Raw genomic sequence first — 18,038 nt, 5'->3', positions numbered from 1 at the left:
TTTTTCCCACCACTCGAGTATTATAATATACTCAGGCGTATCAAGGGGTATACATAATTGTGTATTCACTTTAATATTTAATTACTGGGCTTTTTAAATTTTACTTTAGTACGAATAAAGTCGAGTAATATTATTTCAAATGACATTACCCATATATTAGAGATTCCTGAAATAATACAAGGTGTTTTACAGATTCTACAATCATTAATGTTTGATTTTGTTCAAAAATGTAGAGAAAGACTAAGTGAATAAGTGAAAAAATTTAAAATTGAGGTATTTAATATTAAACTATGATTAGAAGAGTCATGACAGTACGTAATGAAAATGTAAAAACGTTTGGAACTACACATTTGGCCGTTTTGTGTAAAACACTTGATAGTTTTAGTTACTTCTTTAATAAATTTAATCATCTCGGTACCTCATAACAGTTCCGAGTACATCAATAAACTAATATCATTTCTGAATTACTGAAAAAAACAATAGTATAACAATTCAGTAATATTTGACAGTGTTAAACAATTATTTTTTCTTAATTAATTGGAATAGGAATAAAAATACTAATTTTCTCATTCGCTTTGACTATTTTATCAGTATAGAAAAAAGAATTGTTTTGAAGTCAAGGTAAGGAAGGGTTATGTGGCCCTAATATTACCTCTGTACTCATGTACAAACAAAGAAATTGTAATTATGTTTACATAAGCTTGTAGCTGATATAGTGTCCACATTTTTAAAAGTACATTTATTCAAAATATAATCATTATATCAATAGTTATGTTCATGTAAAACTAGCACTCGGGCATACACTACCACAGTAGACTTGTATAGCACTTACATACACCAAGAATAAATACATGTATCATTTTCAGGATGAGATCTCCAGCTCCATAGACACAACTCCCACAACATCCAACAGTGTGGCCCAAAATTTAAAAGAAACAAAGAAAGACGGAGCAAACCCTAAGCATAATGGAATTTCTCCTCGCTCCTCGGGCTCGCTTTTCGGACTTGGGATCGGTGCAAATCTCCTAGACGTGCATGCAGGTGCAGGTATAGGCCATGGCCGTGGAGGATATGGTGATATGGGCCAAGGGTTTGTTGGCAAAACTGCGGGAGGCCATTATCCACAACAACCCCGGTATCCACAATTCCCATGGTATCCACAACATCCATGGTGCCCTGGATCCATGGAACCACGAATGCTCTTCTACCCAGATTACCCTCCGGATTATATACGCCTGTAGCCTATATGCCTCAAGGAACGCTCACCAGCGAGACCTCCAACGTGTTACCTTCCCCCTTGCACATACATCGATTACAGTTGTAGATCTCATTGAATAGATTTCCCTACATAATTCTTTGTTTAGCACTTCTCAAATATATTTTCACTAATAAAGCATTAAAAATATATAAAAAATTTCAGACTTTGTTTTCATTGGGCGTACCTAAATGTTTCCATGTTTCCAATAATCATTATAGCTTATGAGTATCCAGATCAATTCCATTATTATAAATATACTGCAATTAAATCAACAGATAATATAAACTATGAATAATTTATTAGGCACCTTACACTCTTATTTACAAATAGCACTAAACTTATTGTGTACACAAGGAAAAATGCCTTTAAAAAATGTAAATGAGAATAATATATTATATTAAATTATAAAATGATTGGCTTCAGTAAGAGTTAGCCTTTTTATCCCAATGACGAAAGTGTATCGTACAACTAAAAAGTTGCTGCGGTAAATATGGGTCTGTTCTAGTCGTTTAAATTCACCCCCGGTGTTTTGGCATAATAGTGCAGTACTGTAGCTTACATAAAATTAACCAATATCAAGCTCACACGCATTATAAGAAGTTTAATCTATTGCTTCTTAGTGCCCTGTTATACATTATATAATTGTGACGACTTGGGAGTGTTATAGTTTTAAATGAATAGTGATACATCTATCTAACATGCGAAGCCTCTAACAACTTTTTTGGGTACGTGAACCCTCTCTTTCTATTTTGCACCATAAAGCGATAAGACTAACCATACAAAATTATAAATCTGGTGTTATTCACCGACAGTTATACTATTTCAATAATTCTGACATATAAGCATCTGATATTGCATTCATACATATTTAATTTTATGAAAACTAAATTAAATTAAATATTTAGTAGTTGGCAATACATTCAGGAATGGGATAATTTTTGGTGTTCCAATATTAAAATTGCACTTTTTCAAATATTCAAGTAAATACAAATTTAAGTCTAGCAATTGTGTTTGGGAATTTATCCACATTTTCAGCAAAATAACTACTTATATATATATATATATATATATATTTATTTATTTATTTATTGTAGATAGAAATAAAAGCGCTTTAATAAATTTTGTAAATGGTGTCAATCAATTATTTTTATATCACATTTAAAAAAAATGTCCATATATTATAGAATAATTTTTCTATTCACATTGTACTAAACATAAATATCAATGAGCTTCAATATATTAAAATGGGTTTTGATTTATTATCCTACAGTCATTTATTTTTTATAGCCGGTGTAAATTTCAAGTTTACAAGATTTCAGATTTAATTAACCATTTTTTCTGTTTTTTATTTTATTTTTGGTACGATCTAGGTGGTGTCAAGAACGCTGGACTATAAAAATATAAAGTCTACGAGTAACTCATGGTTAATATGAAAGCATTGTAGTTTCTATAATGTTTATGCGATGAATGCTAAAAGATATTCAAATTTAATTATATTTAGAGAAAACAGTATCATTTATTTAGTTTTTATTCATACAAAACACAAAAACACTCACGTGAAAGAGTATTAGTGCAAATTTCCATTTGTGAGATTTTATATAGTCTAGTACTTTTTGACTATGCGATATACCGATATGGGGTTTTAAATTAGAAGAATAAAGCCGTTTTATTGATGACTTATGAAGAAAAAAATATGTGTGAAATTTAACAACATTTCCTTTAGTTTTTCTTGAACATTTGCTTCGGAGTAGTACGGCGAATCAGTAATTATGGACTTTACGGTTGCGGAAGTGCGCCTGCAATAACCGGAAATACTTCAGTTTAACTTAAGTTATACAGATTTGCCACCTTAAATATCGGTGCTGATAAAAATGTATATAAAAACTGACTGAATGACTGACATTAAATATTTCCTGCTGCCTTTATACACATTTATAGTCTGAAATCTGCCATAAATCTTGTCCGTGGGACGTACTGAAAAGCAAATGAGTGTATGTGGTTACCGTGTCCAGCTTTGACACATGCTTCACCAAGAACACAATTATTCTCAAGAGGTTCTACCTCATATATTTTACAATAGCGTGACATTCATCATAATGCCTGTGTGATAAAATAATTATGGCGAAATGCTCGCAGTACTTTTCATGCGTTTATTACGGGCTTATAGACCAATAAAACACAGCTACAGCCACATGGACTGAAATCATGTTAAAACCATTTTACCAAAATGTGGCAAAAGAGTACTATTCACAGTTCATTTGAAAAACATTTTTATTAGTTGTGAGAAAATTCATTTGTAAGAAAATACATTATATTATAATAATAAATCAAAGTGAAAATCAAAATCATCAGTGGATAGTAAAGTAATTAATGAAATGTAGATACATGACATTTTCTTGCTTTCTTTGACCGAAATTTCCTAATAACGTCATCAGAATTGATGGCAGATAGCATTTCTGTATTTGCATTTATACTAGTCGGCCTTTTCAATTTCCATCTCTAATCAAATTACGGGGGTAATTTTTAACTCTTTTAAAATACTAAATGCCCCTTTACCATAGGCATCTGTTGGCATCACGGATTAAACACATATGAAAGCTACATCAATGTTAGGGAAAAGATTTGGTATTTGTGTTGATTGAGTTTCCAGAACTTAGTAGGAAAATGATGCTTTTAACGTTTATATTAAGTGGCTCTACAAATTCTTTAAAATGAACACATTTTTCTTTATAATCTGAGGCAAGATCATGGATCAAAACTTCACTGTTCTCGAAATAAATTTTCAATGTATTGTCTAGCTTACTGGAAATATTATCGATCATATCAAAATGTAATAACAATCATGTCTGTCCCCCGTCGCGTCTGATGACATCATAATGATGATGTCTGGTGACAATAATCACCTGATTCGTTGTGGAAAGTGTTTCTCCTTGTTTACCATCTAGAGTCTAGATGATAGACGGCAGCCTTACTTTTACACACCTCCATGCACTTTGTCTCGTAATGATCAAATCTTACTCGTAAGCCTTTACATACTCTTCAAGAGAATTGTATAAATTGTAAATAACTTCAAGGTTAATGTTTGGTATGGTTTTGTTGGATGCATTATAGATTTCCAGTATGAAACACATGTCCTCAAAAGTTTTGCTGTGGAACTGGATTTTGGCTTTTCCTATGAGGTTTCAAAGATTTTTATTTTTTGAAACTAACAGTAATGATGCAGTAAAACTGTTTATGCCAGCCATTTGGCAGCCCTTGTTATATTGTCTCTTAGGCAATAGTCGTGTTTATTTCATGTTTTATCTTTATCTTAATCATAGTCTCAATCACTGATCATCTCTTACATAAACATAAACAGTTTGATTGAAGAGATCAGTTAGCTGCGCGTGTGTCCACCACATTAGCCATGTCCAACAGATTATGAATTACGATTTGGGCTTTTACGACAAATTTACGGCTTTGTCATACGACTGGCTCCTCATAACTTTAATAGACATGACCAGTAATAAAAACATTTTCAAGAATATGTCTGCCTTTCAGCGTCAGTATAGTTTTCTATACTTGAGAACGTAACGGATATTTTCACAGCACAGCCATTAAGACATAGCGAGCAATAAAAGTTAATTGGTCATCATAAGTTTTGTCGGGGGTTGAACCAACTTGAATGGTATTTGTTTTCTTTTAAGTCCTCTACAGTTGTTGAAATAATCTTATTATAAATTTTTTCAATCGTTGCCATTAGTTAAAGTTATACAGATTCAGAGCCCCGAAATACTAATCCACGTACGGATTTTTAAACTTCTGTTAACTCTTGTAGGTTTGTTCATATAATTTTTTCATAGTTTTTGTTAAAAGAGTATAAAATTTTCATCTCTATTGTAATTATTTGTGTATTCCCTAGTTTATTACATTGTAATATGCTATGTAAGACTATTACTGAGTTCAGTTGTCCTGGAAAACAGTGCAACCTCTCAGTCTGTCAAGGTCACGTTGGATAGCCTGAATGATGTGATGGTCTCTGAATGTAAGGTTGCTGTCAAGCAAGATTCTGAATACTCTAACTTGATCACACACTCACCATCAAGAGCGATCTCCAGACCTCTGTCCATTAGTGTCTCTACCATATTGTGTGAGATAACATGAAGAACAGAGATTGAGATTTCTGACATTGAGATTCACGACTTTTTAACGAAACATAGTTTTCAAATGTCTGTGTTTATACAGGCAATATATTTTCAAACTGAGCTGGGATTCATATTATTAGTGCAATGGCAGTCAACATACATGTTGTAACTGACTGTGAATGATTATTTAAACTACAAATAAAACTACAGCAGGATTGTGTTCTTAGAAGAATATCCTTAACGTCCGTGTGTTTCATCAGTCAAATAATAACCTTTTTCTCCATGATTTTTGCAATTACGGAAATACATTGACATCAATCCTATCTAGTTTTATTGACGCTTTAAGTTATGAATACCTTAGGTAGACTATAAAATATACCTCTTTCCTTTTCGAGGGAAATTTCCTTTCCACAACGACTCCTTTATGAGCTACTTAATGTCCCTTAAAACACAAGATATTTCTTTATTGCTTATGACTTTATTTTATTCTATGCTGATTTAACATGATCAATAGCTAGTGAATAGAAATGAATAACGTATGTTGCATACAAACTATATGATTTTACAAATCTGTAGCTTATATTGCCGTTTTGTAACTGAGTAGTCAGTTATGTAGATAAGTAGTTGTTTGTTGTAATTGTTTACTTCAAAAACCTATCAATGTGATTGAACACTCGATAGCATGTTTTTAAATATGTATTATATTATTTTATATTTTTGTGCTATTCTCAGAGCCATCTTTTGGAATGAATGAAAATTGAAATAAATGATCTTTTATAAGACGCTTCAGACGTTTTATAAGAACGTATTGAAAACTTCATTTCTTATTATCTATGACGTTGATCTTCATTAATCTTCATGTTGATCTATTCCATTTTTGTAATCGTATTTAGCTTAACTTGATCTGGTGTTAAATGTAATTCTAATAGTTTTCTTTTCTTTTAAATATTTATCAGTAAAACAGTTTTAGGTTAACTATTATATATTTGTATTCTTGTTATTATTAGTCGTGAACCACAAAATCTGTAACAAGTAATTGTAGACAAATGAAAATGTGGAAATAAAATTAATGAAAACTTAGAAATAAAGATTTATTAGACTATAAAATACTACTAGTTCTAACACATTCACTCAAACACTCAGACTTTCTAAACCTATGCAATAAATAAATTATCTATTAGTTATTCTCACCAGTACAATTTAACAGTACACACCCAAACGTTATCAAAGGTCCATGAGCTCGTTTACTGAGTAGAATGCAGAGGACACTAGGTAGCGCCTCTGACGAGCTTTACATTTTGAGGGATTTGTTTCGGATCTTAGGCCTTCAGGAAGTAAGTATATTGAGGATTTTGACATCAGCTTCCGATCGCAGGCGTTCAAAAGCGGCGGTACGGAGCTGGGCGGTACGGAAGGTTTAATACTAAGAACTTGGTGGTTTCGGGTACTTCAAGAGTGACGTCATCCACAATTATCATTGGAGTTGATTTAAAATTTCTGCGTAAAATTAATGTAAATTCTTTTAACATGGTTTGTTGCTAAGTTAATGCTGTAAAAGTACTTAATGAAAGCTGCCCTTAAACAGAGAAAGGTGTCGTCAGTGTATTGAATAATTTTCACGCTTGAGATGGAGAAATACACATCATTGCCATATATTAAAAAAGAATAGGGCCTAATAACGATTTCTGAGGGACTCAGTGAGGCAATTTGACGATTGAAGACTTTGAATTGTTAATTATAACACATTAGCATCTGTCTTTGTAACTGTGACTTAAGCCAACGATGAGAAACTACTCGCACACCGTAGGCTCGAATTGTACAATGTCGTGATCCATACAATCAAAGGCCTTAGATAAGTCAATAAATACGCTAAACGTCTGTTGACGTTTCTCAATCCCTTCCGGGATCAAGTCAATCATTTCCGTCTAGGCATCAGGTGTTGACTTCCCTGGCCTAAAGTCAAGTTTTTCGAGAAATACGCAAAGTCTGACTAAAATAATCTTAAAAAAAAAATACCTGACATAATTGAAATAGGCCGGTTTTTTTTCTGAATATTGGGTCATTTTTGTCGTGACCGAAACCACCTTAGAGCTTTTCAGCTCTGTTGGAAATACGGCGCTGTACCGAATGACGATAACACACGGGGGTGGTGACTTCTGAGGCCGTAGTAATAAATACTCGAATTGCAAAGTTTACTCATAAGTTCAATTTAATTTACTAAAACTTACAAGCACCACTTTTAGATGGTAAATTAAATATATGTCTTGCTACGTTGCTGCCAATTAGAATATAAGAACTAAAAATGTATATCTTATAGGTGGGCCTAAAATATCCAATGTTCTCTGGAATTATGCCTACGATGTTTTACTTTATAAGACATTAAGATTTCACTTCCCTTCGCAATGTGTAGATCAGGGGTTCCCAAACTGTGGTACGCGTACCCCCTGGTGGTACGCGAGACGTTGCCAGGGGGTACGTGAGCAGGACCACGCCAGTTTGCTATTATGTTCGGGCTAATGCGAAGGAGATTTCGGGTTGCGGGAAAAGCAAGGGAAGTTTTGTTTTGAGCGACGAGTGGCTACATCACTGACGCTCTCCACTTTCTAGTTTCTTTGTCAGTTTGTCTATCATCTGCCAGTCTGAAAAGTGTGTGGTTTTAAGCGTGTATTATACTGCCACATTATTCGTGTTATTTTATTCATTATTTCATAGACAGTGTTTGTTATAGCGATATGGATAAGTGGTTAAGCAAGTCTTCAAACGTTAAGAAAAAGCAAAGAGTTTCATCATCACTTGAAGAAGGTAATTTTACTCCTGTACCTAGTACGTCTTCATCAAAAGATCAAAGTTCTTCTGTGTGTTCTGCGAAGCCGTTAGGTAAACAGACGTGAGTACAAAAAAGGTGTAAATATTATACCAGCTACTTGTCTTATGGATTAACTTATAATGAGGTCCATGACAATGAAGTTAGGCCACAATGTGTAATTTGTTTGGAAACACTTTCTCACACCATGCAATGAAACTATCTCTTTTAAAGCGTCATTTCCTAACAATACATGTAAATGACAAAGATAAACCATTGGATTTTTAAAAAAATGAGGAAGCTTGATTAAAAGGCAGCAAGACAAATATTAATTATTGTACCAGTTTGAATTTAAAAGCAGTTGAGGCTTCCTATAAAGTTAGTTTTAGAATTGCTCAAGAGGGCAAACCACATACCATTGGGGGGAAACATTAATACTGCCAGCAACTAAAGACATTGTGTCAACCATGTTAGGACAAAATGAGGCTAAACAGATTGATTCACTTTCGTTTTCTAAGAATACAGTTTCAAGAAGAATAAGTGACATGGCTGCTAATGTAAAGGAAACATTACTCGTGAAAATAAAAAAGCAAATATTTTGCTATTCACATTGATGAAACAACTGACGTAACTAACGTAGTTCAGCTAATATATTATGTTAGGTACGAAGATGGAAATACTGTCGAAGAAGACATGTTATTTTGCCAAAACTTCCCTTCACACACAATAATGCAAATGAAATATTTGGAAAATTAGACACATTTATTCGAGAAAACGAGTTGAACTGGGAAAAATGTGTAGGAATTTGCACAGATGGGGCAAATGCAATGGCTGGTGTTCATAAGGGAGTTGTTACTCAAGTGCAACAAGTAAGCCCAAAGGCTAAGTTTATTCATTGTAGTATTCACCGCGAAGCCTTGGTTACAAAGAGATATCCAGCAGGGCTGAAAAATATTTACTGAATGAAGCATTAAAGACAGTAAATTTCATTTTGAGCACTGAACTCACGCCTTTTCCATAATTTATGTGATGAAATGGATAGTATTCACAAACAATTCTAATACAAACTTCTGCACACGGAAGTAAAGTGGTTGTCGACAGGAAAAGTGATATCTCGAGTTGTTGAACTTCGACATGAAATATTGATTTTTCTATCCGACACAGACTTTCAGTATCATGACCGTTTTTTCTGATGAATTATGGTTGAGCCGATTGGCTTATTTGGCAGACATATTCAGTATGTTAAATGATGTTAACAGGAAACTACAAGGAAACTATAACACCCCATTCCAAGCTATGGATAAAATCAATAGTGTGAAACTAAACTAAGATTTGCAGAAGGGGAAGCAAAGAAAAGCTAAGTGTCATTGTTCTGATCTCTTGAATCTTTTATTAAAGAGAACGAAATTCTGATGAGTCAAACAATTTTGAATGACATATCAGATCATTGTAGCTCCCTCCAAGCTAGCTTCACGAAATACTTTCAAGGAGATCTGAGTTCATACTCGTGGATTAAAAACACCCTTGCTGAAATTGAGAAAATTGTTCCAAACAGCTTTTCTCTAAAACTTAAAGAGGAACTTTTGAGTTAAACTCTGATTCGGATATGAAAGAAGTATTTAACAAAACCACTCTTATTGATTTTTGGATCAAAACGACGTTCAGCGTATGGTGCAATTGCTGACAAAGCAGTTGAGTTTCTACTAACATTCCGAACTTCCTATCTATGTGAGGCGAGATTCTCACATCTGCTGCACATAAAAAATAAATACAGGAACCGAATACAAACAGTGGAATGTGATCTCAGACTCGAGTTAACCCCAATTATGGCAGACATCAGCAGTTGAAGCCGTTCCATGCAACCTCATCCCTCACATTAAATAACTGATTATAACTAAACGAACATTTTCATTGAGCGACATCCACAATTCTGAATTTTGTATTTTGTAATTTGATTATAATTAAATATATGTAGATAACTAAAAACTAAATATATAAATTTGTATTTTAATACATTACGAATATGTTATTCATATTGAATTTTATCTTTGAAATTCAGATTTTATAACATACGAAATTGCATATAAAAAAAGGCAAACTAATGATGCATGTACAATTTAAAATATATGTGTTATGGGCCAAGGGGTACGCCATAATACATAGTACAAACTAAGGGGTACGTCACCAAAAAAGATGGGAACCGCTGGTGTAGACTCACAACCCGGTTGTCGGCGTCTTGGCACGAGACAATGAAGCTGTAGTCTAAGAAGGGTTATTTCTAGTCGGTGGTTACTAGGAGATGAGTAGAAGTTATGAAACTGGTAGCCATCTACTGAAATAATATGTGCCCTGTGAGCCGTGAGACACGTGGGACACGTGAACTCGCCTAAAACAAATTCGCGACGGTATTAGCCATTTAATGATACAAATTACTTATTACAACAAGGTGCTCGCCCGAAGGACGACGCCACAACTTTTATCTATTTCAATCAAGCAAATAAAAGATCTTCAAGGGTAAGTTACTTTACTATTTACAAATTTACTTTACGTTACATTTATTTTTTTTATACGTTTGGCATCAAAGGGCTAATTTAATAATACAAAAAAGATAAATTCTACTTACGGACAAAGCGCGCGAGGTCTGATCAGTCACATAGTTGGGCTGCTACAAAGGGTTAGAAGAAAATATTCATACGCGTGCCAGTTAGGTAGTTACTCCGCCGATAATTTAGTTCCGGAACATTGGATAAAAATAATATTAAATTATACTGGCTGACTAGGTTGTAAAATTTACATTATATAAAATTTAATTAACGGTACAGCGCTTTCAAGGGAGAGGTTAATAATTTTAGTTAATAGGCTACCAGTGTTCTTAGAACATTTTTAATCAGCCACATTGATGTTCTACTGTTATCTTCATTTGTTTTTTTGTTGTAGAGGGCCACTCAGAAATCTTTCCTGTATCATTCGTTCAACTATCTTCCAACTAGATTTATTATACCCTGTACTAAACTTTAGCCTAGGCTGCGGAATGGTAACTTGCCATATTTTAGTATTACATTACTGTTCATGTAATGCGTACCGAAGTTGCTTTGTTTCATATTATTTTAAGTAGCTGCAACAACACTAATCCTTGAATTTACTGTAAAAATTTAAAGAAGAGGAATGTTTAAAAAATAAGAAGGAATTAATGAGTTTTATATCAATAATCAGGAATAATAGATAACAGAACATAAGCCGGATTATTCATACAGTGTTTATATATTGTATTTGACTCTTTTAGGAGGTACAATCACTCTTTAGTTTTCATTATTTAACACAAGGTTGCATATATAATATTTTGGGACACAAATTCCTCATCTTCGGTTTTTATTGTTGAAACCTAGTATAAGTAATATATCCGCATTAATGCTAAATATATTACGTTACTACACAAAACCAGATGCACTACAAGAACACAACACTTATCTAATGAATGAGTAGTTTGTTGTGTAGTCCGCCTGGTTCTGGTTCTAGCCTGACTGGTGGTAAATTATTCTCACCAGTGTGGACTTACAGGTTTATGTCTTAGTTTTGACTTACAACTGATTCTCTTGCGAAATTTAACTGCGTCGAGTTCACCGTAAAACATTAGTGTTTTAATTGTTGTAAATGACAAATATTCTTTCTTAAGTTGTTGTAAACACAATTTATTCTACTCATGTCTGTACTGCATAGCCCGGACTACATTTTGAACTGTTCTCCTTAAGTGTAACAGTTATGATACAGAAGCAAGATCCACTGCATACAGAGGATAGCGCAGATTAAACACAATGTATTCTGCTCATGTATGTACTCCATAGCCCGGACCGAATTTGGCACTGTTCCCCTCAACTGTAACAGTTATGATACAGAAGCAAGATCCACTTCATACAGAGGATAGCGCAGATTAAACACAATGTATTCTGCTCATGTATGTACTGCATAGCCCGGACCGAATTTGGCACTGTTCCCCTCAACTGTAACAGTTATGGTACAGAAGCAAGATCCACTGCATACAGAGGATAGCGCAGATTAAACACAATGTATTCTGCTCATGTATGTACTGCATAGCCTGGACCGAATTTGGCACTGTTCCCCTCAACTGTAACAGTTATGATACAGAAGCAAGATCCACTTCATACAGAGGATAGCGCAGATTAAACACAATGTATTCTGCTCATGTATGTACTTCATAGCCTGGACTGTATTTGGCACTGTTCCCCTTACAATGCAGCATCATATACCTCATACATAAATACAAAGCTAATAATATCGATTGCTTTACAGCATTAGAGAGTGTGTTATCAAAATTAAGGAATGTTTGTATATAATAATAATCATTTTGTAAAATAGTTAGACAAATTAATTATAATAAAACTAATCATAATTTATGTTACTTTATATTGCCTTCAATTTTCTTTTATTAAGGTACAGTACATAGTTATTCTATAGCTCCTACAAATAATAAAATAAACACAAAACAATATCAATATATATTGTTATTATTATTATTATTACTCTGCTGAGATACTTATGATTTACAATGCATGGTCAGATTTAGATCACATGAAGGTCAAAGAAAAGGTGTTTAAGTGGAACATACAGGGGTAACTGTATGTGAATGTCAAAATAAATTTAAAAAATGAAGTTTAAATTAAAAATAATACAAGAATGTATAAGTAATAGGAAAATTTCTGGAGAGAAGATTGATCTTGCTGTCAAATTATCTGTCAGTAAGTTCTCAAGACGGATGGAAAAACTCTGTAAAGACCGGCAGAGTGGTAGAGTCAAGATCTAGCTGTATCAGGTGAGATGTTACGTGTATCGTAGGTTTGGCATACAGGCTACTCAAATTTCCGGAGAGAAGATTTATCTTGTTGTCAAATTATCTGTCGGTAAGTTCTCAAGACCGATGGAAAAACTCTGTAAAGACCGGCAGAGTGGTAGAGTCAAGATCTAGCTGTATCAGGTGAGATGTTACGTGTATCGTAGGTTTGGCATACAGGCTACTCAAATTTCCGGAGAGAAGATTTATCTTGCTGTCAAATTATCTGTCGGTAAGTTCTCAAGACCGATGGAAAAACTCTGTAAAGACCGGCAGAGTGGTAGAGTCAAGATCTAGCTGTATCAGGTGAGATGTTACGTGTATCGTAGGTTTGGCATACAGGCTACTCAAATTTCCGGAGAGAAGATTTATCTTGCTGTCAAATTATCTGTCGATAAGTTCTCAAGACCGATGGAAAAACTCTGTAAAGACCGGCAGAGTGGTAGAGTCAAGATCTAGCTGTATCAGGTGAGATGTTACGTGTATCGTAGGTTTGGCATACAGGCTACTCAAATTTCTGGAGAGAAGATTTATCTTGCTGTCAAATTATCTGTCGGTAAGTTCTCAAGACCGATGGAAAAACTCTGTAAAGACCGGCAGAGTGGTAGAGTCAAGATCTAGCTGTATCAGGTGAGATGTTACGTGTATCGTAGGTTTGGCATACAGGCTACTCAAATTTCCGGAGAGAAGATTTATCTTGCTGTCAAATTATCTGTCGGTAAGTTCTCAAGACGGATGGAAAAAACTGTGTAAAGACCGGCAGAGTGGTAGTCAAGATCTAGCTGTATCAGGTGATATGTTACGTGTATCGTAGGTTTGGCATACAGGCTACTCAAATTTCTGGAGAGAAGATTTATCTTGCTGTCAAATTATCTGTCGATAAGTTCTCAAGACCGATGGAAAAACTCTGTAAAGACCGGCAGAGTGGTAGAGTCAAGATCTAGCTGTATCAGGTGAGATGTTACGTGTATCGTAGGTTTGGCATACAGGCTACTCAAATTTCTGGAGAGAAGATTTATCTTGCTGTCAAATTATCTGTCGGTAAGTTCTCAAGACCGATGGAAAAAACTCTGTAAAGACCGGCAGAGTGGTAGAGTCAAGATCTAGCTGTATCAGGTGAGATGTTACGTGTATCGTAGGTTTGGCATACAGGCTACTCAAATTTCTGGAGAGAAGATTGATCTTGTTGTCAAATTATCTGTCGATAAGTTCTCAAGACCGATGGAAAAACTCTGTAAAGACCGGCAGAGTGGTAGTCAAGATCTAGCTGTATCAGTTGAGATGTTACGTGTATCGTAGGTTTATTGCACATGTTACCCAATCCCCATATCTCATCAGTGTTTTACAGTAGAACAAAACAAATTTTACGGACCAACTCTTGAAAGCTCTGAGACTCGTTAGCATATTTCGTTGGCAGTGACGGGTAAGCACAATCTCCTAAGGAAGATTTGGTTCTTAGCGTTTCAGATAATCCATCATTCAAGTATCGGAGGACGTTCTCCTGGGACTTTACCTTCTACCAGCAATCTATGGTTGATAGTAAGAACCACTTACGGCGTAAAAGTGGCTTTTAAAAGTGAAGAGGGATATTTTTCTCCCAATAATAGATTCATCCAATGGGAGAAATATTTATTAAGGGAGATTGGACAAAGCTTTGGAAAAAACTAGTGCAAAGACGAACTATCGGTGTTCAAAATTAAAGCTCAGATAAGTAGAGATTCTGGGTTTCCATAGTCATATCCTACCACACGCTAGACATACGTCGGGTGAAAGAGAACTGTTAGGCCAAATATTTTAATTTGAGAGAAAAAAGAGAGAATGAGAGGGAGGAGTGATAAATGAGATGTCAAGTAATTTTGTATAAAAAAGCAAGGAACATAAATTACTCCTGAAGTAATTAAACATCTGAGCGGGATGCATAATGTGGCCTTAGTTAGCAATAAACTGGGGCAAAGGAATTTTTTTCCAATTATATATTCACTACATTATATCCATTTAACTATAATTGAACCTCTGTTTCTATTTTTTTAAACCCTATTTATTTTTCAATTAATCGACATTTAATATACCTTAACTCTGTTATTTATATAGTAAAAATCACGAACCACTATCTTTATGTCTATGAAATAGGGTTCAAACCCATTGCTTTCAAGCACTGAGGTTTAAATTTAGATTTGATTGCTCTTTTACAATTAACCCACACTATCATGTTGGTACCTAAATAGAACAATTAGTTACGTTGAACTAACCTACATTACGATCTCATGTTAGCAATACTCTATAGGCTGATGTGAGGTAAGATTACTTATAACATGTTTAATTAAACATTTAATATTAAATATATTGTCCAAGTCTAGTAAAATTTAGAAACTTCGTTCATGTTTAGATCGGTTTTATAGCTAAGAAATATAATAAAAATTCTATAAGTTGTCATTTTTAAATCGGAAATCTTTATCTAACTAGGGTATTATAATACTACTTCAATTGTGAAATCATAATGCAGTAAATCCAATTTCAATAAATGGGTTTTAATACTAGAAACCACATATACATAAAACTTAGTGAGTAAGATAGGACAGGCATGTTAAGTGGAACTTACTGCTTTTATTCACCCTGATCACTGACAAATTTCAAAGCTTTCTATAAACACACTATATTACACATATACATAGTCTTTATCCAACAGATCTGTGAATCTGGGATAAAATTACTAAACAATTATCAATTATTTTTATCGTGATTTCTTCAGAGACAGTCAACGTAAAACAATTAAAAGTTAAAAAAAAAAATAATTTTGAATTTATTGGTAAAACATTCTGGGTTTTAGTAATTTTTTGAAAGTCTTGTGTATTTTATTGTTAAAAGAAAAAACTTTAAAATAAAAATTGTTTTAAATCACAACGACAACTACAAGCTGAGACAATAATTTGTACTTCATTCTTTTGTTTCAAATTGTACATTATATTATTTAGAACATTTTTATACTTCTTCACGTGCTAATAAATGACACTAACGTTCTTAAACCTACAGAGTAATCCTGCACGACTTTTCCATTCCTACTGCAATCAACTCATAATTTCTCTTTGAAAACTTGGAACATTATGTCGATAAACTGATCATCCAAGCAACCTCGAGGAGATTGATTTGAATAAAAAATCCCCATCATATGATGCGTATTTACTCAAGAAATCTTTTTTTATATTCTTCGTGACAATTATTGGCATATACTGATTACACCAGCAACACAAGCAGACGTTACAAATTGACGTTTCCGGGAAAATCTATATTGCTTTACTCTTTACCTTATCAATCTCAAAGCCGATAAGCTGGTTCCTAGCATATATATATATATATATATATATATATATATATATATATATATATATATATATATATATATATCCCATCCCACCAGTCTTCTTACTTTTTAAATCCCACATCTCATCAACAGGTTCAACAGCAAATCTGTCTCGCTAAATTTCTTATCTTATCAATCTCATAGCTGCTCACCATCAGCAGGTTCACCAACAAATCTATCTCACTAAACTTCTTATCTTATCAATCTCATAGCTGCTCACCATCAGCAGGTTCACCAGCAAATCTATCTCGCTAAACTTCTTATCTTATCAATCTCATAGCTGCTCACCATCAGCAGGTTCACCAGTAAATCTATCTCGCTAAACTTCTTATCTTATCAATCTCATAGCTGCTCACCATCAGCAGGTTCACCAACAAATCTATCTCACTAAACTTCTTATCTTATCAATCTCATAGCTGCTCACCATCAGCAGGTTCACCAGTAAATCTATCTCGCTAAACTTCTTATCTTATCAATCTTATAGCTGCTCACCATCAGCAGGTTCACCAGCAAATCCATCTCGCTAAACTTCTTATCTTATCAATATCATAGCTGATCAGCAGGTTTACCAGCAATTCTATCTCGCTAAACTTCTTATCTTATCAATCTTATAGCTGCTCACCATCAGCAGGTTCACCAGCAAATCCATCTCGCTAAACTTCTTATCTTATCAATCTCATAGTTGATCAGCAGGTTCACCAGCAATTCTATCTCGACAGCCTTATATTCTAATTGAGATTCCACCGGCAACACTGTGAACTGTATTTGGAAAGGATAACACGATTCGGACAATGGAGTCGAACACTGCGTTTCGAAGGTTTGAATCTGTTCTCTTCCTCAGGTTTAAAAAAAACGCTAGACACAAGTTTAAGGACTATAAAAGTTCATACAAAAATAAATACAGTGAAGAATTAGTTCAAACTTGAAAGCGGAACATGTTAAAACTTAAAACATTCAAGCATATACCTAACAGTCCAGAACGGTAAGAAGAAGCACTTACCACAAGGCTCGACAATACAGACGTACTATACAAAATATATACTTCACATACCATAACAGGTGATAGGGAGATTAATATAGGTTCGTTTCTTTACATGCGACAAATCATATAAAAACATTGGTGATGGCTGGATTTGATCAAACGCCTTCGGTGTTACGTTTTGCTCTGATTACAAGGTCAGAGTGTTGCTCATATATTTCATTGGCTGAAGTTTCTTTTTTTGTTACCATTCTATGTTTCATAGTTATATTTTTAATATTGATAGTCGCTATCTTCATCAGATGATTGACTTATCGGTTGATGTGATACTGATATGCAATAAGTCTCAATTATAGTCTACGTTTGAAATATTATTTTCGCGCTGAATGGAGGTATTCCGTTAAATGTTTGTTTTACATATCGCAAGAAAATTTCATATAATTTAAACAAAGTTATTTAGTCTTTAGGACTATTTGTTATTTAGTTTCAGGATATTTTGCCTAACAGTATTGTGAAATCTAAACGCGACATTGAGAAAATGCTGGCTAAGCTGGCCCCTTACTTTATCACAACCAAAATTGGAATTTAAAATTGACCCGGCATTATTGCATATCTCAGCTCACCTTCTTTTTTTGATGATCGAGAATACATTACCTTCAACATTAGTCGT

The sequence above is a fragment of the Homalodisca vitripennis genome, chromosome X, assembly GCF_021130785.1.
Source record: "Homalodisca vitripennis isolate AUS2020 chromosome X, UT_GWSS_2.1, whole genome shotgun sequence".
NCBI lineage: Eukaryota > Metazoa > Arthropoda > Insecta > Hemiptera > Cicadellidae > Homalodisca > Homalodisca vitripennis.
This window is presented reverse-complemented; position numbering follows the sequence as displayed.